Source organism: Platalea leucorodia (genome assembly GCF_965183815.1).
Source record: "Platalea leucorodia genome assembly, chromosome: 7".
In the NCBI taxonomy this organism is placed as follows: domain Eukaryota; kingdom Metazoa; phylum Chordata; class Aves; order Pelecaniformes; family Threskiornithidae; genus Platalea; species Platalea leucorodia.
In genome coordinates this window covers 12523093-12550881 of record NC_138829.1, presented here as the reverse complement: position 1 = coordinate 12550881, position 27789 = coordinate 12523093, and the positions used below count along the sequence as shown (strand labels likewise).

The 27789-nt window shown below is 40.3% G+C and overlaps 1 protein-coding gene across 7 annotated transcripts in view; it reads right to left on the bottom strand.

Moving 5' to 3' along the window:
- Positions 1–27789, bottom strand: part of CDC42BPB (CDC42 binding protein kinase beta) — a 97075-nt gene that overhangs the window by 68674 nt on the left and 612 nt on the right. The gene's annotated exons all lie outside the window — the stretch shown is intronic.

Below are 27789 nucleotides of genomic sequence, written 5' to 3'. Positions count from 1 at the left end.
ATACCAGTCCAATCAGACATTTATACAAGTAAATACCACTACTGATGGCTGTGATGTACATCAATTATTTTGCAAGGTTCTCTTGCCTCCTTCCCTTCCCATCAAATAGGACAGATTGAGAAAACCCAACTACAGATTAGAAATAAATGGGAAAGTTTCATTATCAAGTTATGGATCACTACTACAGAATACAGGTCATTAGACTAATTTTGTGGAACACCAGCTTCTGTTACTAAAATTCAAGGGGAGGGGAAATGAAATCCAGTAATTTTACTTCTGGGGAATACTAACCCAAGAGTAGTTGTGTGGTGTAGTTTGGTTTTTTTTGAAAGAAATAACCAATTTTACCAATAATTCTAGTCAGTAAACCGAATACCAAAATAATTTGTTTAAGTATTTATAAAAAACCCTGCTGCTGTAAATTGATCCCAAGCAACTTTCAAAGCAGGAAGACACAAACCTACGCAAGAGTAAGCTGTCTTGTACGCTTAAAAGAAACCCCTTGTTCCTTACATTTTTCTTGTTTTGTCAACTGGTGACAAAACATTTTACTATTTTATCTACAGTTTTTCTTGCTTTGAAGTGTATCAAACTTCACCTCGCTAAAACTGGGATTTGGTTTAGAAATGCATTAGGTTGTACTAAAGCAAGTGAATTCAATTAGTTTTATATTTTAAAAGATAATAAATATTATGTATCAAGGAGAGCACACGCTTAAATTTGAGTAAACAGAAGAAATAGTGTCTGCAAAAATGGGCATTAATGCTATCTTTCTAGGTATTGTATCCTTCAAGAAGGAAGGATTAGCAGACCTCGTTCTCTTTACGACCATTTCAATTAAAAAATGAGAGAGTCCTAGGTTGGTCCTGCTTTTTGCATCTCAATTGGTCAACTGAAGTACTACATATTAAAATGAATTAGTTTAATACATGTAAATGAAAAAAGTATCCCCTCCTAAAAGGAAGTTACTATTTTTACAAGCTATTTATGCACTAGTTAACTAATGTTGGCTTTTAGTATTTATCAGGTGTTGGTGTTCAGAAACACTACAACTACAGTGGTCTCTCTCTTGGAAAGCTAAGCACTAAACACAATACTTGAATGTACAGAAAAATTTTAAATTGGATAGGACTTCCCCTGAAATGGAAAAATTCACATCTTTGTCAAGGCATCTAAGATTCCCTAAAAGTAAATAAAATTTGAAAATAAAACCTAATATCCACAGAATCTCATCACCACAGAGATTACACCAGAGGTTGTGCAGCAGATGAGAGCTCAGAGGAGGCAACATACCAGTAATTCATTTAAACTGCTATTTACTTTATTGGTGTTTTGGAGTAGAACCCTGTTTACACCAGGATGTGACTTGCTGCTTTTAAGTACTAAATTGTACAATTTTCACCTCTAAGTAAGTTAAATCAAAAAAATATTTCCAATTTGCTTTCCCGCTCCTCCCCAGGGGGTTGCTGTTCCTCAACACTCAAATATCCAGATCAGTAGCATGCACAGAACTAGCAAAATTGAGTGAGCAGAAACTTGCACCAAAAATTATCAGAAAGCTGTGTTCGCTGTGCTTGCCAGAATGATGCCAAGTGATATACCCACCACTATATAACGGGTAAAAAATTCCAGTTTCTCCTTTTATGTATCACTATTTTATGAATAGGGAACTCAAAGCAAACTTCTCTCCATATACTGGAATGAATAACTACACATTACCGATTAGTTTTGATCCTAATATTAAAAGCAGGACTTATGATTTGGAGTTGATTTAATACTTAATGAAAGTATTCCATCCTGGCAAACAGAAGCATTAGCTGTACTGAGGGTTTTGTTGGCAGTGATTACTGAATTTTGTTATATATACTGTTGTCAGGGTAACATCAGCTGACAGTAATTGCAAGAGTTTGTTTATTCATGACTGTGAGGCTGTAATCAGAATTTGGGATAGGTGTTCTATGTGCAATATATTCATATGCATCACTGCCTTTTGTCTCAAGCTGATTTTGCATTATTGTACTTACATTTGTTTGGAAGAAGGGTGTTCTCCATAACGCCACACAAGAGGGAAAAAAAAAACAAAACCAAAACCCACAACTAATTTTAAGGAGCCAAGAAATGTATGCTCTCAAGAATATAATACAAAATAGTAACAGTCTATGTTTTGATCAATATTCATAACGGGAAGTGAAATGCCAGCATTTATTTCTTCATCAAAAACCAGAGTAGGTATGAAAGACATAACTCCACTCACGAACAAATTCTGTTCCTATCATATTCTCCTCTTCCCTGATAGATGGGACTAGGATATTTTGTTTGCACAAAAAGAAAACATCAATTTGAATAATTTGAAAATATAATTTGAAGCGCAGTCATAGGTAAACAGGTTTGTGATTGAGGTCTGTGAGCTGGTGCATCTACACTGCAGTCAATTTGTGTTATTCCACCTGGTAAAAGATATTTGAAGACTATTTCAGAACGACTAAAAGCTGCAGGAAATGCCAGTGGAGATGATGTGACATGGCAGACTGGGCACTCTGCACTGCTACCCCAGGAACAGGCACACACCAGCCTCTGTCAAGGTCAGAAGCATATGTCAAATTTCCTCTAATTTCTGAGAGCAGGTCAGAGAAGGATGGCGGTATTGTCAACATCACCCTCAAAAAATAATAGGACAACTTTTCCCAAGCTAGAATGTGGTTAAAAATGAGAAGTGCTGAGGTATGTTTTGGATTTTTACTTTCTGTTCAGATTCTGAACCTTCCAATTTACGTCAATAATTTACTATCTGGAATCACAAAAGCTAGCACCTTTACATTACAGTGGACAAAAGACTACCCACGGGGTTTACGATTACTGCTTCAGTGGTTGAGTTACCCAACAGCTCTAATTTGAGGACTCCTGTGTATTTTGTTAGGCAGTGCAAGTTTCCAGAAATTCAGAGTCACAAAAAAATCACTGAGTCGAAGCTGCCAAATGTTCAAGAACATCTGATGTTTTGTATCATTGGCAGCTTCAAGTTTTAAATAAATGTGACAACTGCAAGAAAATAATACACAGACTTACAGGTCTCTCTCAACAATTCAGGTTGAAAGGGACCTCAGGAGGTCTGTAGTCCAACCTCCTGCTCAAATCACAGTCAATATTGATTTCAGACCAGGTGACTGAGGGTTTGCCCTGGTCAGGTCTCAAAAACTTCCAAGGATGGAGACTCCATGGCCTCTCTGGACAACCTATTCATACACTGGACTGCCCTGCACCAGATAGTTTCATGGTTCAGAACTGATCTTGTAAGTGATTTGGGGTTTAAGTCATTACCTAACACGATGATAATATTCAGGTACATCTACCCAGAAGGTATGTCCAAACTGTCTGGTCATACAGAAATTCATCTGCCACCATGCTCGCTTTATCTACTCATCCCCTTTACAAAACATTGTGGTAGGAAACTATGCGAATTGCAAAATATTAATGTCAGGGAAACAACAAAATGACGCAGATAATTGTCTGTGGAGCCATAGTCCCACCAGGCAGATCCAATATTTTATTTAAGATGTTTTCTTTGGACGAAGAACATGAGAGAGTAGCAAGTTTTACCATTTCCCTCAACCATCCCTCTTAACTTACATTCTAGAAATCAAGTAACTTGTTTGCCCTTTGTGCACCCTTTTCAAAGAAACAGCATTCCTATGATATTGCTACTAAAACAGCAGGCTGACAGGTTTAACAAGTTAGTGCTTGTATACATGTCTTGGGAGATACCCACACCCAGGTAGCCCCAACCTGCTTACTAGGGTGATAAATACCTGTTACAACCCACACTTGAGTTTTAAAGTAGTACAATCCTCTTGCTACCTGATTGGGACATTTCCCCTGTATTTTAGAAATGTAAATTTTTGTTAATTCTTCCATCCTTTGTTGACTCCAGTCTTAATTTTTCCAATTATAGATCCTTGCCTCCCTTTTCCTGTGCTGGCCTATTTCCTATTACTGTCCACCCCTGTGAATGCTTTTTTTCAGTCTGGTTTCCTAAGGAAATAAGGTATGTGTGATCACACTGTTTGGCAGCCTGAGTCCACTCCTCTCTCCCAGTACCTTTTGATCTCTGTTGAAGACCCTTAATATCCCCTTTACCAAATTTCACTGAAGATACCAAGTTGCTACAAGTTTCATAAAAAACCTGGCAGTGAATAGGAAAGGCACCCACAGTATCGTCTCCACTAAGGGAAAAGCTGCAGCAGGAGGATAGCAATCACCTGCTTAGCTGGGCAACCAGCACATACTAAGGTGCGAAGCAGAGATACCTTGCTGTCCCTCGTCATGCAGGGACAGCAGAGCGATGCTGACACAGAAGAGGGAAGAAAGGACGCATACAGCAGAGAAGGGAAGGCAGTACAGCGGGAAGGGCAGGGGGTTATTCCACTCAGCCTAGTAAAAGAGGTAGATCCCAATTCTACAGGCGGCCAACCTTCACCGAAGTTCTGCTGTTTACAAGGAAAAGGTGACACGTTCTGTGTTCTCTGACACGTTCTCCTCTGGGCCTTTGACTTCTGCCATGCCCGCCCTCCTGTTTTTATAACATACATACACACACTTCACTTACTCTGTCTGCCTCTTGCTCAATGATCTGATTCTTCATCATTCATCAACATCCATTAGACAAACAAATTCAGTGGTGCAAGACTTTGGTTATCATTACAATGACACAAGCTCCACTGGGTTAAAAACCTGAGAAACACAACCTGGTTACCTCTTGCAAAGTCCTTACAGCCTTGCAGAACAGCCTCTTGATACGGGACGCTGCTTCACACACTGTCAGGGTCCCTGTTATCCCCCCAGCAAGCCCATCCAGTTTTGTAGTGCCTGGCTAGTCAGTACTTCCTAATTTTAAGATGTTCTCTTCTAACAGTATTTATCTGAACTGAAATGCCAGCAGAAACAGACATATACACTAATACAACACCAAGAAAGTCTGAGTCTTCTTGAGGCTGATTGCCAGCATTTTTCAAGAGAATAAGTGGTAACTCTATTATTAAATTATATATTGTATTGTGATACTTAATCCGGTATACAAATGTTTTAAAGAAAACTCAAACTTTTCTGAAGAAGTTGCACACAAATATATCCATTTACAGCCATGATTACAGATTTTGCTTCGTTTTATGAAAGCCTTCTGACATATGTAAAATAAAGTCTCTGACCACTTTCAATCAGATACCTTGCTGGCACTTAACAGAACTATGACTTTGGACAAGATTTGGATTAGATAATTACAGGCAAAATCCTCAAAGGTTTAAAAGTATAAAACCATCATTACTTTCAGGCATAAACCAAGACTGAGTGCTCACAGCTTCTGCATTTTGCTCCACAAGTGGCTTTATCAGTTACAGAAGAACTGATCCTGGCATTTAGAATTTGTACACTAGTTTGAGATAACTGCATGAAAAATTTATCACCGTGCTGAAGGGTAATGGCATCAGGAAATGTTTTGAAGAAAAATATTGAACAGTAGTTCTGGTGCTGATCCTATTAGCATCGCTAAATTTGCCAGAAGAGCAAGGCATTTACCTTAAAACATCATGTGTTCACTGTTAGTCTTCTTGTATGGCAAGCCCCAAAAGCAAGTACCACATAGAAGGGCTCAATCTGCAGCAATATGCTACCATTTGCCAGCTCGTTGATGAATGTTACCACAAACACTTAATAGCTGGCTATCTGCCTGACTAGCCCATTCACTGCTTTTCATGCTTACAATGAAAGGACACCAAAGATAATACTGAAGATTTGTACAGACAAGTAGAGAGGAACATACAGATGGTTCTCAGCAGTCCAAGCAACAAAATGGGTTGCCAATTTAACTCTCATCAAAGCCACCGTGCTTCTCTTTGAGAATTAGACAGCAGCAGAGTTCTAGCAGGCGAGAGGAGGTAAGCGTGGGCTTACATATCCAAGAACAAACACCAAATGACTATTTGCTGTACTCGTATATACAAAAGAGAGTAGCTTACCTACAGAAAAATAACAACAGTCAGATAAAATAAAAACCACACGCCATTCAGACCTAAAGGTAATGGCATATGCTAATGCTACGATGGATGCAAGTACAAGGGAGAAGCAGCTTATACCCGAGATCTAACAGAGGAGGAAGCTCACTGCCCAATTTCTCATCTTTATGTTGTGTTACTGTCATGGAATGATCCATAATTTAGAAAGTACAACTTGGTCTCTAGAACCAATTCAGGCAGGGTTTGTCTTCCCCCCCCCCCCCCAATACTTAAGCTAACCTTGGAAGATGGAACTGTTAGTACTAAGACTGAAGAAAAATGTGACTGTGAATAGCATTTAGTTTGGGAAACCCAGAAGTGACTCACCATCCACACAAGTGTGGTGCAGCTTCACAATACGTAACATTTTAGCATACAGCTGTCAGGACGCAGACAGACTTTTTAAAGCAGGATGACACATTCTGAACAAGAAAACCTGCACCTTTATAAGTACTAACCAGGGCATCTCAAAAACACTCAGCAGCTTGAGATTAAGTTCTAGCCCAATTCTCACAGGAGAATTAAGAAAGCTCCTAAAGAAACTGTGTTCCTGACTGCAGTTTGTAGCCCAGTTTTTCATACCTCTTTCCAACTTGTCACATTTGTTTGGGGGAGGGAAAGCTGCCATGCCTCTCTAACCTGTCCCTAAGGTCCCCAGCTCTTTCAGCAGACTGTGCACCAACCACGGATTCCCTGGTGGTCTATCAGCCTCTTCAGCCTTAGAGACTTCACTGACTAATCTATTCTGCAGAAGCCAAATAATGTCTGCAAGTTGTCACTTTCTGAAGAGACTGAAATACCACATCTTGCTTTTACGTGAATTTCATAAGGTTTTCAAAGGTGGTATTTTCCTTCCTCTTAAGCCTTGCTAAAAAAATGCAAAGAAAAGATTACTATTCCACAATAAAGAATCTTTTCTGCTCTTGAATAACTGTTGATATCCAATGCCTTCTTAAGGTTCACCTTCAGTCCTTTTACTTTCCTCACGACGATCATACCCAGCCCAGAAGACACATACAGATGAAGCCATACACAGGCTCTTTGGATTACAGATTTTCCCTGGGACTGTCTGACATCCTGGACATTTGAGACAACCAAATGGGGAGCTACACGACCACTTTAATCCAGGAAACCCATTCTGCTGCCGAAAGAGTTCCTGCTTGTTTCTTCCCACCACGTTCCACTCTATTGTCTGGATCATCATTAGTGTTCACGTGGTACATCAAACCAGGAAACATTTCCAGGCGAAAGCTAACTTGTCTATCCCATCTCCTCCCACCAAACCATTCACCCAATGTGACTCACATACAGCTGCCCAAGGCAGGCAGCAGGATGAGGCTGGAAAAGGGCAAAATGGCCTTTTTTGGAATTGATGTGGATCTGCCTCGGACTGCAGTGAGCATGGAAGTGCTACGCAAGAGTCTATTTCTAGCCAACCCGCAGCACATTAGGACAGGGTCTTCCAAGATGCATGTCAAAACACTGTAAGAAATGGCTGGCAATGAACACCACAGAATACAATCTCTGTTTAATATAGCTTTATTTGTACCTGATTTTTGCTGTACTCTTAGTCCAGGGCCAGATTTTGCAGGTGTTGGAGAGGCCATTTAAGCCACAGCAAATGGCAATCACATGTTGAAGCACATCAGTAATGGAAAAAATTGTTTCAGGCTTCTACATGAATCACTAATTCCAAACAGTAAAATTTCAATGATTCAATTTCTTTCATTCCATAACAAAGTTGTAAATATTGCTAAAATCCACTTATTTTACTGCATGATGAATAACCTAAAAAGCAGAGTTAATATTTTTTTGTAGAATAGTTTAAGAATTATGACTGCTTAGAAAAACCCTTTGATATTGTCACTTATTTTTCAGATAGTTTCAAACTAGAGATTAACAACATATGAATGAATCTAAATTACATCAGACCCAGCACCTCTTGCACACCCTGCTAAGAAATAAAACAATTCCATTCTGATGACCACACTGCACTGATATAAGCTTACATACACTTACATTAATTAAGAAGCCACCACTTACATCATCAACGTATGAGCAAAGTTCTAGTTTTCTGAGTGCATGCTTTATTTCATCTTAAAACTTAACAAGACAAGCAGCATAACTTTTATCGATTACTTACAGTAAATGCACACCTTTTGCTTTCCCGAGATATATACAAGATGTTCTCTAGAGTTACTAAAAACTTAATACATGCATTATGTAACACAACAATTCATACTTTACATCAGTGCTACATTTACCACATGCCACCTCCTTTATTTTAAAGGTTAGAGGTTTCTATTAATAAGCTTTTCTTGACAAAGCACCCTACACAAATGTACTTACAGTGACAGGAGAGAAATCCACCTTACGAGGTACCCCTTTACTTATAAATTTAGAGTGAAGTAAAGATGTAGTTCAACGACACAACTGAAGTGGTTCACTGTGACCAGAGGGGCAGTTTCACAGATCTGCTCTCCTCCTTGTATCAGCTCTAACAAATTCAGCTGGTCTCACCTCACTGACCAGATTCTGCTCACTAAACCAGCAGAAACCCAACCTACCAAGACACATAATGTAACTATCATCCTGTAGTTTTAACAAATTGAATCATCATCACTGAAGGGTCAGGAGAAGCTGCTACACCAGCGAAAGCCAGAAGGGTAAAGGAGCACAGCTCTTTTTCAGAGACCGTCCTCTTAAGTAGCAGAGAGCAAGGTGAGATGGATGCCCATGCAACGGCCTTCGTGCAGTCTAGTTGCTGCGGAGGTGGCCTGCCTTGGTGCTAATACCCAGGCAGCTGCACGGAAAGTTGGGCGAGGGAGCAGAGTCAGATGACAATTACCCTTTTCCTGATGCTTCAGTTCTCAGCCAGGTCAAGACCATAAACTGGGAAACATAAGACTAAGGGGATGGGGCATTAAATCAGCTTACGGTGCTACAGAACTGCACTCGATTTTTTTTTTTTTTGATGGCTCAAGGCTGCAATGCCATGCATACAAATACCCTGAGCTGTTTTTCACTTTCAAGAGTTCAGATAGCAACAGCTACTTTAAGTACAGGTGTGGTACATCTTTCTCCTCACTTCCTTTTAAATGGCAGCAGGCAGGAGGACATTTTCTCAGGCATTACTCACCCTGTTTCAGAACTTCGCCAGAGCTCCAGATCTAATTAAAAGGTCAATGAAAGTCAGATTTTTGCCGTAGGAAAAGGCCAAGAAGACATGCGACAACCAATTACTGTAACCAGGCACGAGAATATTTGGAGTAGCTCAAGTTACTCAGAAGCAGGGAAGAGGGGGATTGTCTTTAAATCTGCAGAGAATACTAGCAAGTCCTGTGCTAAGATTTGCTACACATTATAGTGGAAGGCTCAGAGTGGCTTTTTTATTATTATAAATACTTCCACTTCTTCAACTCCCTCTCTAGACCAGGAACTCTAGAGCCAAAGCCATTCTGCCTTGCTCTGCTCCTTCCAATGCCCCTGTCTGGGAGCAACGAAGAGGAAGACCATCTACAGCAGCACTATTTTCACTGACTCACAGTGCTAAAAGTCACTACCAACATAACGCAGGGCAAGCAAGGCATTAGGAGCATGGTCAGCCATCTGTAACAGAAAAATCCCTGGGTATTCAGAAGGCCAGTGCATCTCCAGAGGGCAGGATGCTTCCTGACACTTACTTGCTCAGAAAGGATATAAAGAGAGTAGAAAGGGAAGAGAAATACATCTCTCAGCCTTCCAAGGTGTGATGAAAACTATCCAGATAAAGCAACATGCTTCTAATTTCACCATGCAACTTTTCCTTAATGTCTGATGCTGACTCAGTACATTTCAAAATCTGTCTATACCTAACCCCAGGCTTTCCATATACTACAGTTAAAATTTAAATTGAAAAAGGAAAGTCTAGATTTTGCAGGGAGGGGGAAAAAAATCTACTGGAAATCTATAAGAAGATCCTGAACATGGCCTTAGAGGTAGATTTCTAGAAATTGAGTCAAACTGTGTGGTACATGGATCATTAGCAGTACAGATTTTTTAATCACGCTCATGGCTCAAAAAAAAGCCCAAAATTGTCATTACTAAGAAATAAACCAAGCCTGCAGAATTCTGTTTTACAATATTGTCCATTTAAGTTTCTGGCTTGCTAAACAGCATCAACTAATTATTCTAAAGTTTCAAACTGATCAAAAGCATAACATCTGCTATTAAATAAGAATACAAATCTATCTAAAGCTTGCTTAGAAGTAGTGTTTTGGGGTTTTTTTGTTTTGTTGTTTTTTGTTGTTGTTGTTGGTTGGTTTTTTTGGTTTTTTTTGGTTTTTTTTTAATACACACTGAATAGCCCTGAAAGAAAACATTTTGGATAAATGATAGTTTGGAATATTACACACATGACAGTTTATACATGTTCAAATTTTTTAAACTGTCCTTTAAACCAAATAGTCATCTTTAGGGAATTCAAATCCTGGAACAGTTAGGATTGAATTTTTGAAATCCAACTGATTTAGAGAACGACTAAAGAGCTTTAACATCACATGTATATGCAAAGCATACGGAACAAGAATCTAAAAACGGAACACCATGCCTTTGCCTAGAGACATTTCCAAGTCTCCAAGCACTATAAATTCAGCTTTCTTTAGTACAGTCGGAATGGAGTTCTTTCTTCTTCTCTTCCCCTCATTCTGCATTTCTGTCACCCTTTCTTATCCAACTTTTTGTTAATTTATGTACAGTACACTGGATAAGCTCTTACTCCTTATCTCAATATTTTGTGTATCAAAGAACACATTTTTGGTTTTGTTTAATATTTTTAGCCCATCTTTTCCTAACATCTTTCAGAAATTCTTAAATCCAGTTTCTGGATCACGATTTAGACAAGCAGCTCTCAACAGACTGCCAGCCCACGACACACTGTTTAATGGACATGCTTCTAGGCATTCCCAAACCTCTTGTAGGCTCCTGAAAGCTTCTATCCTCCACACTACCATTCCAAACCAGAACATACCTCCCGTTACTGCACTCCCCAGCGTGATCAGCAGCAGCCCAAGCTCCCTGGGTTTTAGCTTCTCCCTCCTTCTTGCATATGCTTAAAGCCAGTAGGAAACAAAAATCTGTTCATAGTCCTTAGCTGATACCAAAATTACTGTCATTAAAATATGAAAAGTATTTCAATCACTACACTCACAGTTGTAAATACCACATATGTCGCACCTTTACATCTCGCTGCTCAGCTTTCCAAGGTAGGCGTATCAAGTGAGGATCATCCCAACAAGTTTTTATATCAGATGCAGTATCCAATAGAAAATTCTGCTTTTAAGCTTATCATTTTAAACACAACTTTTCAGTTTTGTACACTCCTCTTTACTTGAATTTAAGAGTGAGATTATCCACATGCCATCTTTGTTTAATAAGCACTACATCCATAATCCTTCTGCCCTAAGATTTATTTCCACGCATTTATGTAGAGAATTCCTTTTTCTTCCTCATTTACAGCCCATCTAGACAGATGTGTCGATTTGAACACAGAAAATGAGGTACCAGGACATTCAGAACAAGCTTGTAGTAGGCTGGCAATCTCAAACCTCACCTACACCTCAGGCTCCATTCTGTCGGCTTCCAACATTTTCCTTTACTCGTACTTGAAAATAACAACCAAACCTTTGGATGCTCCAATGCAATACCAGGGTGAGCACCCGCATGCCAGTACAGATGCAGCTGGAAAACCCTACCAGTGTAGACACATTTCCATTTCCAGAGTAGGAACCAGTGAAGATGCATTAACTTCCTTCCAGAAATCTTCTGACATAGTACATGGCCTCTGAGGAGACCACAAGCAGAAGATGAGAACACAAGCAGAAGAACAAGGAATTTCTGCCAATCTTCAAAATGCTTTAAGCTCCTGCAAGGTAATTGCAAACTAGTATAGACACTGAGTCAACTATTTACACAGAGAAAAGCCAAATCGTTGCCTTTCTACTTCCTTACACATCGTTTTAGCTATACCCCATTCCCTTCTCTTTTTCCACATAGAATTTAATATTTTCCTTTACTAATTTATCTCCAGTGTCATCTAAGTAAACCTTGGCTACTTTGCCCATTCAGTGATTGTTTTAGCTCTAAAGTAATATTTTCCACTTCATTGACTCACTTTAAAAAACCATTCAGTCCCAAACCACAATCTTTTAAAGACTGTCAAACTTTTCATCCTTGATACTGTAGTTCAGACACGCTAGCTTCATTTTTGATGCTAGTATTGTGGAGCTGAGGATATGTAATCCTTTTGTTCCATAAACAACTTTGGAATTTTCTAATGGAAAAGTCTGGAAGATATATAATCTTTAATTTTTTCCTTTACTTTTTCATCTCTTAAGATTCTCAATATTTATGCCACTTAGGTCGTCTTTTTTTTTAACCTACATGAAAAAAGTGCTCAGGACCATTTGTTTAGTAACACATCATTCCATCTCTGGGTTGCAACTGTGAATCCAACAAGGACATCAATATTACCAAAAATGTTTTTAATCTCTTGGTAGTTTCATGGCCTTTAAAGTAACATGCAAGCTTCAATCTGGTTCTTATGGGCAGGTACACGTACAACACAAGTCTGTGACAACGGCCTCCAAGACATACATACCATGCAGCATTGAGGGGAAAGAAGGCTGTGCTTATAAAGCTCGCATTTTTGTAGTTCAGATCTTCTTTAAAGGAGTTCAAGTCTTGAAGATTATTCTTCTGGCAACCATCCTAATGTTTATACCCTAACAGCCACAAAATTTCACTTTCATCGTAATTTCTTGAAGCTTAACTCTTGTTTCCTATGTAATTTGAATTTTAAAACCAAGTTCATAGCAGCACCATTAAAAAAAAAAATCTAGGTCCACAACATCTTTAAGAAGAAATATCAGGAACAGCTATGTGTTGAACTATTCCACTGTATTATTTGCATCAGCAGCAAGTGTCACTTTGTCACAATTTCTGTTATGGTGGTCAGACTGCACCAGTAGTTACTCTTACACATGAACAAAAATGTGCCTAATTATTTTAAGAAATTTTACAATAGCTGAGTCGTTTGTGCAGTTGCTGGCAAAAGTTCACCCCGACTGACTGTTCAGCTGTATTTTAAAGGAAGGAAAGAAGCCAGGAGCATTTACAACTGTATTATATGAAATAAAAATTTAAGAAGTTGTCCTTTTCTGAAGAACCACTTTATAAGAAATGCACTTTCAAAGAACCAAGAAGTCAATCTGGTGTCTTATCTTTCTTATGTTGAATATATTTCAACATATCAAAACCCCCCAAAGTCTAATAAGAATCTTTTGGTTATCACGTATGAAAAGTTTTTCTTCGAGTATCATCAGTTCCATCTCTCCTTCAAAATCTTATTTAACAGACATTTTAGTACATAAGTTCAACTCGAAGTTTTCCTTAAAGTACACGGTATCACTTCTGGAAGTACCAGGTAAAGACATCTGGCCTGACCACTGTTTGTAGTATATTGATCAATACTTAGGACTTTAAGTGATGCTTTTCCCAGTCCTTTTTAATTCATGTACCTGCTTATTTTTTATTCCAGTACTGCAAATTTTAGTTCAAATACTATGAATCCTCAACAATCTATTTCTGGACAAGTGTTAAAAGATTACAAGTAGACAGTGTTCATTTCCTCTTCCACGAATTGTTATGCACAGCCAAATTTATTTCCTTGCCAATTAATTTTTTTTTAACACAAAAGTGATAACTAACAGTCTCCACCTAAGTCCCTCAGAAAATGGAGAGGATGGGTTCTTAAGTGTTATATGGGACATGACGGGGGAGGGAGAGATGAGGGCAAGGAGATTGAACTAAGTAGGTCTTGCCCATGCTTCTCTCTTGCAGAAAGATAATCCATTATCTTTCACCAGCTGTCACCCATTTCATAGCTCCCCACAGAGCTCTGAAGGTAAATTACTGGAGCACATTTTCCAGTAAAGTCTGTGTATTATTTATTCTGTAGTTATCAAGCATATACTTGAAGTAAGAGCTATTATTACCAATGTGCACAGTGACATATTACAGCCACTGATGCAGAAGATCATTGCAGCAATGTGCATTGCTGTTTTAAAGAAATGACTGCAAAGTGCCTTCTCCAAATACAAATATGAAGTAAGAAGTCTGAACAATGAAACGGAAGGGGAAATTAAGGACGTGAGATGAGGGGGATAATATTTCTCAGTAGTTTTAGGTAGCAAGACTCAGTTCAAAAAAGAAGGTATTGCCTTTACTTCACTATCTGCACAGTCTGCAGGTACCTCCCAAGAGGGAAGCAATACACTGCAACTAGAACACAATGTGAACAACTTCCATACATCAATCACAAACACAGCTGAGGGCTCACAACCACAGCATCTGAAACAACTATATACCACTTTGAACAAAGTTTCTTCTGAAAAATTAACACACATTCTAAATTGCTCACATACACAGTCCTTGCCCCAGAAGGGTAATGGACCATTACATTATATAGTACTGTCAATGAATGCCTTCATGACATAGCTGACAGTATATGTTCTCTGGCAAGGATGTCTACCAGACTTCCAAGCATTCAGGAATCATGACAATTTTGAAAAAATATTATTATTTTCCCAGGAGTTTGCTGCAAGCAACGTACTCAAAAACACAGATATAAATTCATTGTATGGAAAGTCAAGCGTCACTTAGGATACCCTATTAATAATTACAACACATCACTAATAAAGGATTCAGTTCTTGGTTTTGTCCCATTTGCACATTGTTATCCTCATCATTGATAGCACTTCCCATGCTCTTTTCCATATATCAACATGATTTTGAAACACTGAATTTGTCGTGCATTTTGGTTTGGTAAGTGCACTATCATCAAAGAAAGCATATCAGCCTTAAAACCATGTTGCAAGTCCAACTTCATGTAAGTCATACAAGCTCTTATTTCATAAAGGAAACCAAAAAACAGCCAATATCTCCCATTAGATCTTTACAAGTATGAGGAATATTTCATTCACCCTGTTGTTAGCAACTGCTTAGTCAGACTCCCTATAATGTCAGATATAAGAATATTAGGAACCCTACTAGATAGAGATTCCTTTGTGATATGAGAACATATCTAGCAGAACAGCTAAACTTGTATTTTTTGTAAAGGATGATTCAGGCTCACAGTCATGCAGGCATTGCAGGCTTTTCTGACAGCTCCATGGAACAAAGCTTTAAAATACTTCAACTGCTATCAAGGCTAACAGCTAGACATAAGGAAACCACACTTGGGAAAAAGCACTAGACATAAAACATAGGTTCAAAGTTCTTGAAACCTGTTCTGGCAATTCTCTTCCAGGAACAAGGAAACTGGTGCTTTTATTAAATACATGGCAGAACAATATGAACAAAATTTAGTTTCCCATCATTTACAAGCTGAAAATTTAGTTAAAAGCTTGTCAATACTTATATTGAGACTATGTGGTAAAATGCCAACCAATCAGGGTAAACACCTGTCCTGGTTTCGGCTGGGATAGAGTTAATTTCCTTCCTAGTAGCGGGTATAGTGCTGTGTTTTGGATTTAGGCTGAGAATAGTGTCGATAACACACTGATGTTTTAGTTGTTGCCAAGTAATGCTTACACTAGTCAAGGATTTTCCAGCTTTCCATGCTCTGCCTGGTGCACAAGAAGCTGGGAGGGAGCACAGCTGGGACAGCTGACCCAGACTGGCCAAAGGGCTGTTCCATGCCATATGATGTCATGCCCAGTACATAAACTGGGGGGAGTTGGCTGGGGGGCAGCGATCGCTGCTCGGGGATGGGCTGCGCATCGGTTGGCGGGTGGTGAGCAATTGCATGGTGTATCACTTGCTTTGTATATCATTATTGTATTATTATATTATTATTATTATTACTACTACTACTATTCTATTTCATTTTACTTCAATTAAACTGTTCTTATCTCAACCCATGAGTTTTCTGACTTTCACCCTTCCAATTCTCTCCCCCATACCACTGAGGCAGGGGGAGTGAGCGAGTGGCTGTGTGGTGCTTAGTTGCTGGTTGGGGTTAAACCACGACAACACCTAAGATTACCAAAAAATGAACAGTAAATTTACACAGGTTGTTTTCTATTGTTGTTTTCTATTAAAGCAGCCATAATATTAAATAAATTTGCTAACATGGCGGGGGGGGGGGGGGGGGGGGGGGAGATGATACTGAACCACAGAATTTTAGGTTGGAAGGGACCTCTGGAGATCGGAGTCCAACCTCTTACTCAAAGCTGAGATAACATCAAAGTTCAATCAGGTTACTCAAGGCCTTGTCCAGCTGAGGTTTATCTCCTAGAATGGAGAGACCATCACCTCTCTGGGTGCCTCTTCTAGTGACTGACCACCCTCAGGAGGAATATTCCCCCCCCCCCCCCCCCACCCCCCCCCCCCCCCCTTACACATAGTCAGAATCCTCCTTGCCACAGCCTGTGTCCATCGCCTCTCCTTCTTGGCGGTCCACCTGAGAAGAGTCTGCCTCTGTTCTCCCTAACCACACATCTGGCAGTTGAGGATCATGATCAGATTCTCCTTCTCCAGGCTCACCAAACCCAGGTATCTCAGGCTTTTCTGGCACATCACATGCTTCAGGCCTCCAACCACATCAGTGCCTCTCTGCTGGACTCGCTTCTGTTTCCCAGTGTTTTTTCTGTCCTGGGAAGCCAGGACTGGACACAGTACTCCAGAAATGGCCTCACAAGTGCTATAAAGAGCAGAATAACCACTTCCCTCAACCTGCTGGTTACCCTCTTGCTGATGCAGTCCAGTACACAGGCAGCCTCCATTTCTACAATGATGTACTACTGGCTTTTTCAACTAATTGCTTACCAGATCCCCAAATCTTTTTCTGCAAGGCTGCTTTCTAGTTGGCCATTCCCCAACATTTACAGCTCCACTGTGCAAGACTTTGTGCTCGTCATGCTGAACTTTGTGAGGTTTTACAGTGTGAAGGAAATACAATGCTGGTATGCAAAAGGTAAAGTATAGAATGTAATCTCAGCTATCCCCATCCTCAAAAAAGTGCCTGAAACATTAAACAAAACCTTTAGAACATTTAATACTACCCACAAGAACAGGAAGTTTATAACTAGACTACCGGTAGATCCAATTCTGTCAAAATCAACCAGGGCACTTCTGCTCCTGGTTTGAGCCACTCAAATGCATGCATACCTTTAATATTGAGGAGAATTACTGCAAAGCCCTTTCCTAAGAACAGTAAAAGCTTCTCCATCACTGAAATTTTTTTTTTTAAATGAAAAATCCCCCCCTTCCCTCCTTTTCAAAGTGTCAGGTCTTTTACAATTCACATCAGATGCAGTCAGCGTCAGAGGCACAAGGATTGATTATTTCTAGCCATGGATGTAGACCTGCCTGGGTCAAGCCTGACCAGTATAGCTCTGTTGGTACAGCACTACACCCAATCCAGTAAATCCTGCTGGCCTGCAATAACATACACAGAGTGATAACCACAGTTCAGTTGCCTTAATAACGAGTAAATACTTCTAAGGGTAAGATAAAGACAGTCTGGGCCGGATACAGCCTCCAGTTAGGTATCCCCACCGTATGCCGTCCTGTATTATGTTATCTGGAGTACCAGGGCAGTGGAACCACAGTTTAAAAACAGCTGTTTGATATTGTCATTATTCCCAACTTAAATATTAACTGTCCAGGAAACCAAAGGCTGAACTTACTGGTAATGGAAATCTTCAATTGCATAACAGAGTAAGCTAACACAGTCAAACTTAATTCCTCCATGCAGCGATACCATGCCACATGACTAAGGCATTTTGCTACAACTAGTTAAAGCTGGTCTGGAAGGAAAATGTTTGTGCTTCTTCCCTGTGACACAACAGACTAACTCATCTGCAACTTCTCAGAAAGTCTGCTCTGAAAGATGAAGTGTTGCGAGTTTAGAAAAATACCATATTACCCATAAAAGGCAGAAAGACTAAATACCACAGACTCCAGCCTTCACTCTACATTTATAACCCAACATCTAGCAGTTACTAGCTACCAGTTATTCCATTAGGACCTTTAGATCACTTTTAGCCATTTGTACATGTAAGAATTTTCTTCTCCCAGCCTCCTGTAATAAGTCATATAGGGTGAGGTTCCAAATCACAGAAATGTAGTTTTCTTTTTTTAGTTGAGTAACTTGGGATGTCGCAGGGCAGCAAAGCCATCTAAAAGGAACCACTGATAGCAAGTGCTCAGTGAGATCCCTTCCTTGCCTTAAAGGACACACAAACTAAAAAGAAAGAAAATGTGGACAGATATTACATTCCCATTTCACTCAGATGCAGTGCAAACGATCGCAGACTAGATAACGACAACCCAATTCCTTAATTTAAAATTTTCAATACAAACTTCTTACTCAAGTATACCTAGCCATAGAAAAAATACATTTGCTACTCTTCTTCGGATCCACAGTCCAAGGATAGTCAGAAGCCTGCAGAACAAAGCCTGCAAAGCATGCACACTAGGCATCCATCTCTCCGTGCTAACAAGAGACCATAGCCACGTAGCCATCATACACAGAAATGGGGGTGGAGGGAACGATGACACGACCTAACCAATCCTATCAGAAAAAGAGCTAAGTTTAAAGACTAAACATGCATCTTAAAAAGCAAACCTTTGGGAACATATTTCAAAATTATAATAGGATCTTCATGCCTAAAGTCACCCTCCTGCTGTTTCTACTCTGCCTTAACTACAGCAAAATAAAAAGACACTTGGAACACTCCAGCTTTCAGTATTGATAATCCAAGTCACACGGGCAGCAATAAAGCCAGCAGCACACAGAAAAGCTCTGTGAAGAAGCCAACTTTTGAGGAAGGATGTGCAAAACGAAGATCACAGAAGTCATGCTGTAATGACAGCAGCAATCCAAAGGCATGCAAGGCAATGGAGACGACCCCCATCCACCCCCAAGGTACATGTGGATCTCTGGAAGGGGGGGAGAACCAGGGACAGAGGAATTCCTCAAGAGCAGGGAAAAAGGTTTCAGATGCCCCATAAGTATTGCCATGCAATTACTAGAAACCTCGTCCTTCCTCAGATGAGGACAGAGATTTCCCCTACCCCACACCCCACCTAGCACAACTCTAAAAGGGATTTAAGTCTTTAATGCCTTCAATTAAAAAAATGGGTTCCTTGCTGGGCGAGGGTATTTGTTGTTTTTTTTCCAGTACTACAGGATTTAAACCAATTTAGGGCATGATCTATTTTTATGTACCTTTGGAGAATTTTTAGTGACCCAAAGCTTTTCCTTAAGTCTCATCTATCCGGGGGAGGCATACAGTTTAGTTCTTAGACTAAGGGACCATTACTAGCTGGGAAATCATAATATAATAAACTCCCTCCCCATACTTCTATACTGATTGCTATATTTTGGGTAAAGTCACACCATCTATAAAAACAGTGAAACCACATCCCACGAGCTACACAGTCCCAAATAAAAGTACAATATTGCCGGAATAGCTGCAACACTCCTTTAAGACTGACTTCCACATATCTACTTCAGTGAGTTTAAAACTGGTTTCATCTTACTTATTAATTCATCTTTCACTGAATTTTTTTGATGAAAGTTAGAACAATATAACACAGGTTTAAGCTGAATGAAAAGTCCAGACAGAATTTCGTATAGACTTTTCTAAAATCCTGAGCATGTATGTCTTGCTAAACTGGCATAAACACATTTCAAGTAAGACTTCACAAAGCAATTACCCATGTTTATTTTTATGTTGGAGAACAATTATAAATGGTGAAAAGAATCTGGGATATATCTGGAATTAATGCTGCTTCTGATCTTTTATCTTCTTGGTCTTTTTGGGAAACACAGCTATACATATTCAGCCCTCAATGGCACTGCACTTAAGCAAATTGAGAACTATACCTCAGCCTTCATTAAGGCACACCTGATTAATAAACTCCATACATTTTCAATGATTCAATACTTGGTGAAGACATCCCCACCATTTTCCAAAGCTCAGACTCCTTTATAGAGATCTCAGGTCAGAGGTGCTAGTCACATTTCAAGCTGTAGGCCATGGTTAAGTAATAACAGGTTTCAGTGTTAAGACCCTGATGACATGAATGACAGAAATTAAGATCTCGGGCACTTCAGGATGCCTAAGGACTCAGCTGGCAATGATGGATGCACACACTTAATCTGAATGCACTCTAAGTATATCTACAGACATGATTACTGAGGTCTATGCAAAATCAGGGCTTAAGAAAACAGTGTGTAGTTTCCTATTGAAGAAAGCTACATTCATTATAGTGAACAAAGATCTTTTTAAATGAAAGCTTGCATTCTGGCAATCTGCATACGCTGATGAGAAAAATAGAGTGGAATATTTTAGTATTAGGAGACAGCTAAAATGAACAGATCACATTGAACCACAGACCAAATGCACTTAGAAATTCTTAGACCTGGAAAAGCTTTTTAAAATTAAATCCCTTTTCTTAAAAAAAAAAACACCAAACAACAACAAAAAAACCCAACCCACCCCTAGAGCTTCAGTGGGATATATTAGTGAGCTTGATACAAGCTCTTTGGTAACTCCATCAAGAATATATTGGGATTCTCAAGTGTACCTTATAAAAGACTTAGAAAATTAATCTCAACTCTGTTTCAAGCATTATCAAAAGCAAAAACACAGTAAATACAGTATTCATCTTTTCAGACATGGGTAATGAAAAAGATGAACCCATAAAATTTTTCCTAATCCTAGGCACTATATTCTGTTAACAGCTCAGATAAATTTGCAATTGTTTAGGTAAGTATTATAATTCTTCCTTTTTGTAATACCCATCTAAAAACAGCTTGCATGAATTGCCTCAAATTACAAGCAAAGCATAAAATGTAAGTTTCATAAATTTGAAGAATCCGTAGTAGTTTAACATTCCCAACTAATCTCTGCTACAGATCAACATTTCCAAAACCCAAAACATTAATATATAACCATAAAGTAACTTGCTAAAAAAAAAAAATCTAATGAAACAAGTCTCTTCAGTTCTGACTCACACAGTTAAAATCATTTGTTTCTAGTAGGTGTAGAAGAAACTGACTCACTCCCACATGTGAATTATTTGGGGAAAAAAAAAAAAAAAGGTTAGTTCAACTTCACTTGATAAAAAAGTTCATTGCCCTGAATCTGCTGATCAAACCAACATCCAAGCCATTTCCACTGATAATACATAACTGTTTTAAGGATGTAAATTAAGGTGGTTTTTTTTGCAAAATATCTTAATATTATCTATGAAAAATCAATATGAAAATAATTTAGATTTCTAACTGAAACAAGTCTGAAAAAATGGTAGACTTACGGATGCTTATGAAACCTTACTTCTGCATTCTATACCTTATCATGTACCATGAGTGAGAAACTACTAGCTGCACACATTTTTTCTATATGAAGACAAATTTATCAATGATTTATTTACCCCTTTCTGAGTTTTCATATAATAAACAAAATTAAAATACAAAATATAGGTCACAGCCTTTGACACACCACATAATTCCTCAAGCCCTCACTAAAGACCGTTGCTATTAATTAGCAACTTTATCTACAGGAGAAAAGCGATACCGACTTCCTTCTATGGGACAAAAGACAAGCTTCGCTCAGGACGTCTGTCATTTCAACAGCACACGCCAATCTATCTCTCATCCTCCAGACCACATTACTTTCCCACTGTCAAAACATGACTGCAGCATTCAGTGCCAATGTTTCGCAGCATAAAGTTTTACAGAAAAAGTCATTAAAAGATATTGGCTCATTCTAAAAATAACAGATTAGAACAGATGTACTGTAAAGGGTCCATCATACATACAGCAGCAGGCTTTGTACCTCCTGCCTTCAGATCGCTAGCCCTGACTACAATGCTATCAAAGCTATCATGGCAGTTTGGGCTACTTCAACATGAATTAATCCTAACATATATTTTTCAAAAGAACAAAACCAGTTTACTTAAAGCAGGGAACGCAGGAAACTGGTATTCGGCAGCCATGCTCGCGCTATTCTGCCAGATGACCATCAAAGACTTCATTAGCAAAGGCGATCCAAGCTATGGTGCCCCATCTCCAACCACAGGAAAGCCTTCAGGGAGCAGGAAAGGGTTCCAGTTGCATCCACACTGCACTGTGCACAAGGAAACCGTGGCCACCAACACCACCACCGGCCTTTCCAGAACCTCTGCAAGGCACCTGTAGCTTCACCCTGCCCCAGTGGGCCCTCATCCACACCCTCCTCCCGCTAGCTCTAGTACAAGGGATTGTAACAGGCTTTGGTGGATAGAGGATGGAAGTAGAGAAACTTAGGCCAGAATCTGGAATTCAGTTTTCTCGTTCATCAGCTGTCTTCATTATCCAACCACGCTCATTTCGTACATATGCCCAACAGGCTTATCGCTCACTGCACAGCTTTTGCCCGCACAGAGAGGACATTGTACAAGCTAGCAGAGCCTGAGGTCCCTTCCTGGCTTTCTATGTGTATTTCTGCAAGCAGGGGAGAGGGGAGGAATGCTAAAGGGAAAGAAGAGAGGAATTTAAGCCCTCAAGTCAAGAGATACGACATGTTATCAAGTGACAGTTTTTCCTGGTGTAACCCAAAAAGGCCAAAGAAAAGATCCTCATAAGCAACCCTCAAAGTCTGACAAACTCTAAGGTCATCTCGAAAATTCTTAGGGATAGTTTCTGCCTCCTATACTAGCAGCACACTCAGCCACACACTGTGCCCCCACCCCTACCTAGCATTTTCTTCTAGTACAACAGTGCCTGTGGCAGTCAGAGGACTAGGTCTACCCTGCAGCTAGTTTTGAAGATGCTCTAATGCAGGCTGGGAAGACCTTTTCTCAGGTCTGCATCTACACTTGTGAATACAATTGCTTTCAGGCTGAGAGAACAAGCTCTACACTCTTCTGACAGAAAGGCCACCCTGCAAGGTTCTCCCTTCCCTCATTAGGTATTTTTTTATTTGAAAGGTTAAGGTGCCTCTTTAAGCAGAACTGGAAGGAGGAGAAAGTAGGTCTGGGAGTAGACTTGCAAAGTTCACAGAGCTCCCGCAACAGCAAGATCCAAACTTGAAGCACCGGTCCTGACAGCGACCCAAAGTTGTGAATCACTGCACCAGCAGCAGCGCAACAGCAACCCTTTCTGGTGAACTTTTTGTGCATGATTTTTCCATCTATGGTCCAGCGTCAAATGTAACAGATATATATCCAAAAGTGGCAGCTTGAGGCTAGGCTAGAGACGTTGCTTTGAGCACTCTGCATGCACATTTTTCCCTCCTCTAGCCCAGACTGGGAATATATTGGTGTTACTACATCAGCATCCGCTGCCTATTATGCCAGACTGTCTTCAAGGGCTCAGCAGCAGGTGCCCAGCCAGCCTACTTGTGCTAATCATCTGCAATCTTCTTTCTTTTCCCCACAGCTTCAGCCTCCTTAAAATAAGTTCCTCTCAGGAAAAATAAAAACAAACACCCAAACAAAAAAACCCCACCACCGCTGTCCAAAAGCAGAACACCAGTCTAGCTGGGTAGCAGACCTTACACAAACCAAGAACACAGAAGATAAATAAGATAAGTCAGCATTCAAACAGATGGCTTGTCACACGTCAGGAGTAACAGTCCACAGAAGTATCCCGTGCACCTGCTTCAAGAAAAAAAAAAAAAAACCCATTTCATATCAGTCTAAACTAGTCTGACATTGGTTTTGAGGTGTTCTCACAGAGACGACTAGCCAGTACGTAGTCCAGGAGTGAGACAACACTGAATGAACTACGCTGGGACATGTGCCATCTTGCCCTCTGTAGCATGCCAGCAGTACAAAACAGGGTCAGAGGAAACAAAGGCTGGAGCAAGAGAGTCTATGCAGCACCAAGAGCATTTTGAATACAAATAAGGCCCGTTCCTGTTAGACTCTTCTCTGAACATGCTTGCCTACTGGCTTCAAACTGTGCCAAGTAGCTGTTCAAAAATGGAGCAGCCGGTTGCGCCAGTCCCTGCTGACTGGAAGTAAGGGGCAGTGAGCACCAGCCACAGCCAACCAAGATAACTCCTGAAAAACAAGGTGATGTCATACGAGCACGAATGTGATGCCAGCCAGCAAGGTGCCCTGCAAGCAGCCATTCTAGCACAGGATTATGAAAGATTCAGATCCCTCAGTATGACAGAACAAGGCGCTCCCATAGGGAGGAACACACTGTACCTGAAAGCCAAAGGACAGGTGATGCAGACACCCAAGCTGCAGCCATGCTGCTCCAGCACTCCTGTACTTCTCTCCTCGTCAGGTGAAACAAGGACAGCATACATTTTTTTTGCAGGAAGAGTCTCTTAGGAGGTCCCTCTGCAGTGCATGGACAATACCACCCCACAGCACCCAAGCACTGGTGTGCATTGTAATCCATCAGGTAAGTGCAAAGGCCACGCAGCCTCCTCTGTGCTTGCTGACGGCTTTAGGTAGTCTTCACTAGTGGCCTAGGTCAGCTTTACCAAGGGAAGTACCTCCATAGACTCCCAGGACCATGCAGACTGTTTTACAGGCTTTCTAGGAACCAAGACTGCCCAGCTCCAGCAACTCCCCAGACACCAGCTAGGTCGCTCTCCTGACAACTGCAAGGATGAGCAGAGATGGTCAAGCAATTTGGCCTCACAGGCACGAGGGTTGTAGCAGCCCAGTTTCACTGATGACTTTCAGAGAGGAATGAGCAAGTATAACTGGAATAAACAGGACTCCTCCTTGTTAGGATTCCTCACTATTTCTCACTCTAGGAGCAGCAGATGTAGCAACAGTTTAAAAGACACTAAGCACAGATTTGGGAAATTCTTTCTGAACATGTAGACATGGGTCTGCTATCTAACAGACTTGGATTCAATTCCCACTACGAACACTGAACATTATTTCAATACCTATTATATAAACGATACAGTGACAACCCATTGGGCAAGGCCTTTCAACAGGAGTTAGAAATAAAAGGAGTTACAAATAAAAAATATTCAACAGGAGTTACAAATAAAAGTAGAAGAAAAGGACTTTTGAACTCCTCACTTGCAGCTCAGCTAGCTCTTCTCCAAAGATATTCGGCATAAAGATATACGCATTATACTTTCAGCATAGGGAAAAAATATAGTCTGTTTGAAAGCTCCATTCACCATGGGAAAGCTACAACTGCCAAGGTTAAAATGGCAGATTCTTACAACGTTTCTAAAGCGATGGAAGGCACAAGCTGCCCCAAGGCGAACGGCCACACCCTACGCTCTTCTATGGTTAGCAAATAGGAAGAAAATTTTGAAGAAATAAGCCTGTGGCAGGACTGCCAGAAAGCAGCAGCAGGATTTATAGGACAGAGGCAATGAGATCCACCATTTGGGGCTCACCAGCCTCTGCAGGTGAGGTGTGAGGCTTCTACAGATGTTGAACAGGGAAAAGGTGGCGTTAAGTCTCACAGGATAAATGTGGGACTTAATTTTCTGGACTCTCCACTTCCCTTCTCCCACAATCACCAGCTCCAAAATACAAGCAGCATCACGCTGCTGTCAGAGAGCAGATATCTCCACATCCAGCAGCTACACCACACAACTCAGCATCTCCTCTACAGCCCACAGCCAGGAAAAAACTCTGCCTCAACTACCACGCCTGAACTCTATTTTCTCTTGGCAATTAAGAGTGCACACAAGTCCATTAGCCACACTGAATCATTTTAAGGGAATTTTACATGTGTGTGATACTTCACACCCAGTTTTAAATCCGAAATAGCAAAGAAATGCTTGTTATATAGCTCAGCTTAATTTAACCTTAACAGCTATGCAGCTTATTTCCATTGTCAGTGATAAGTCTCCATTTTGTCAAAAGGAAATTCCTTCTGTCTCCAGTTGATAAAGAAACACTGATCTTCAAAGTATATCCCAAATATTTAACTACACTCTCATGCTTCTACAGACACACAACAACACACAAAACTTGTGCACATCAATCCAGAATATCTTGTAACAGAGAATCAGGCTGTAATTAAGACTGCACATCATGACACGAGGAAGATTAGCGTGTTTGGCATGATATTTTCCTCATTAGCTGCAGGCAGAAACAAGTTCCTTGTCAGTGGAAACATACTGTGAGGGCATTAGGACACAGATAAAAGGTGTCTCGTTGTTGGCATTTATTTGTTTTTAACAGCTTGAAGGAAAGGGAGGAACACACAGTATCAACTGTAATTGGTTTTAAGGGTATTCCTTGTTGATGGAACACAAATATACAGCAGTCCAGATTTAGGCCCATCCCCTTACCATCAAGAGCCTGGATTATAAACTTTTATCCCTACTCTGCAGCACCAGATGGTAGCTCACATACATTTCAATTATTTATTGAATAGGCACTTTGTTATACTATGGTAATCCCACACCACAGTAAGAACTACACACTGTTTTTATTGGGAGCTATAGTTTTCATCAAGTCAGTACCCTTTTCACATTCAGTGAACACAATAAATAGAATTAAAAGAAGTGATTTTATAAACAATTGGATAATCGGCCTCTCCATCACACAGAAAATGACAACGCAGGGATCAATCAGTAAGACACAACCACCAGCAGCGCTATAGAAAAAGCATATCATTCTTTGGCCTGCCCCAAATCCCTTCCTCAACTTCAGCACTTAAAGTACTGTCATAGTCTGATCTACCACATTTAACAGTTTGTAAGTGCTCACTCGTTCAAGCCATCAGCTTGAAAACAAGAGTATTAAACCAGATCGCACTCTGCAGAAGACGTACAAAGCTCCCACCACAAAACAAATAATCAATGTTCCCCAGGCTGCAGCCTTGCAGGGCAGATGTGATAAAGTGGTTAATTATTCAGTTGGCAATCGCATTACTGACGTCAATAGAAAAGTCCAGGAAGTGAATCCTCTTAGTTTGTTAGTGTCTGACAAAGAGTGGTGGTCCCCACAGAAATTAAGGAGAACCAGCTGTCCCTACATGTTAGTGCTCTGGTCTGTAGTGCCAAAGACACACATTTGCATTTACTGAAGTAAATCGGTTCCTCCCTCTCCCTTAGGAAATCCTTTGTTTTGTTTTCGTGTTTTTTTTTTTTTTTTTTTTTTTTTAAGAAGGCTCTTTAAAAGCCTAATTAACTGTACACGCATGGAACAGCTGATAAACGGGACGATATACTCGTGAGCAATGATCTCTCCTCCCTCCCCTCCAATTCTTATTCCATGGAGAAGTTAAGTCACCTTCGTCAGACATTATTATTCATAACTTACTCAGCTGAATAAACCAGTCAGCCACCATGGCCTTTTTACCATAAATTCATTTAGGCATGCAGCAGGGAAGGCTCTCTACTATCCACATAGCTGTAGTCAATAGTCTTAACTAAACAACACTGGATAGAAAACTTTTATCCTAAGCATTATCACAAGTATCCACGTTTTCTTTTGTCCGCACGCTCTGGACTGTTGGAGGTTTCTCATTATCAGGCCGCTTAATAGTAGGAAACCATTAAACAAAGCTGTTATAAAGGCTGCCTAGAATTGCTCTGTCCTTCGGGGGCATGCCCGAATTAAAAAGAGCGCACGACGAACGGTAACTGTTGTTCCTTCAAGACAGACACGCACGCCCTCTCCAACAGCAGCAAACCCGGCACCAGAGCCGTATTTCAAAGCCTGAGCCTGCTGTTCTCCCCCTCCTCCCCTCCCCCAGGTAGGAAAC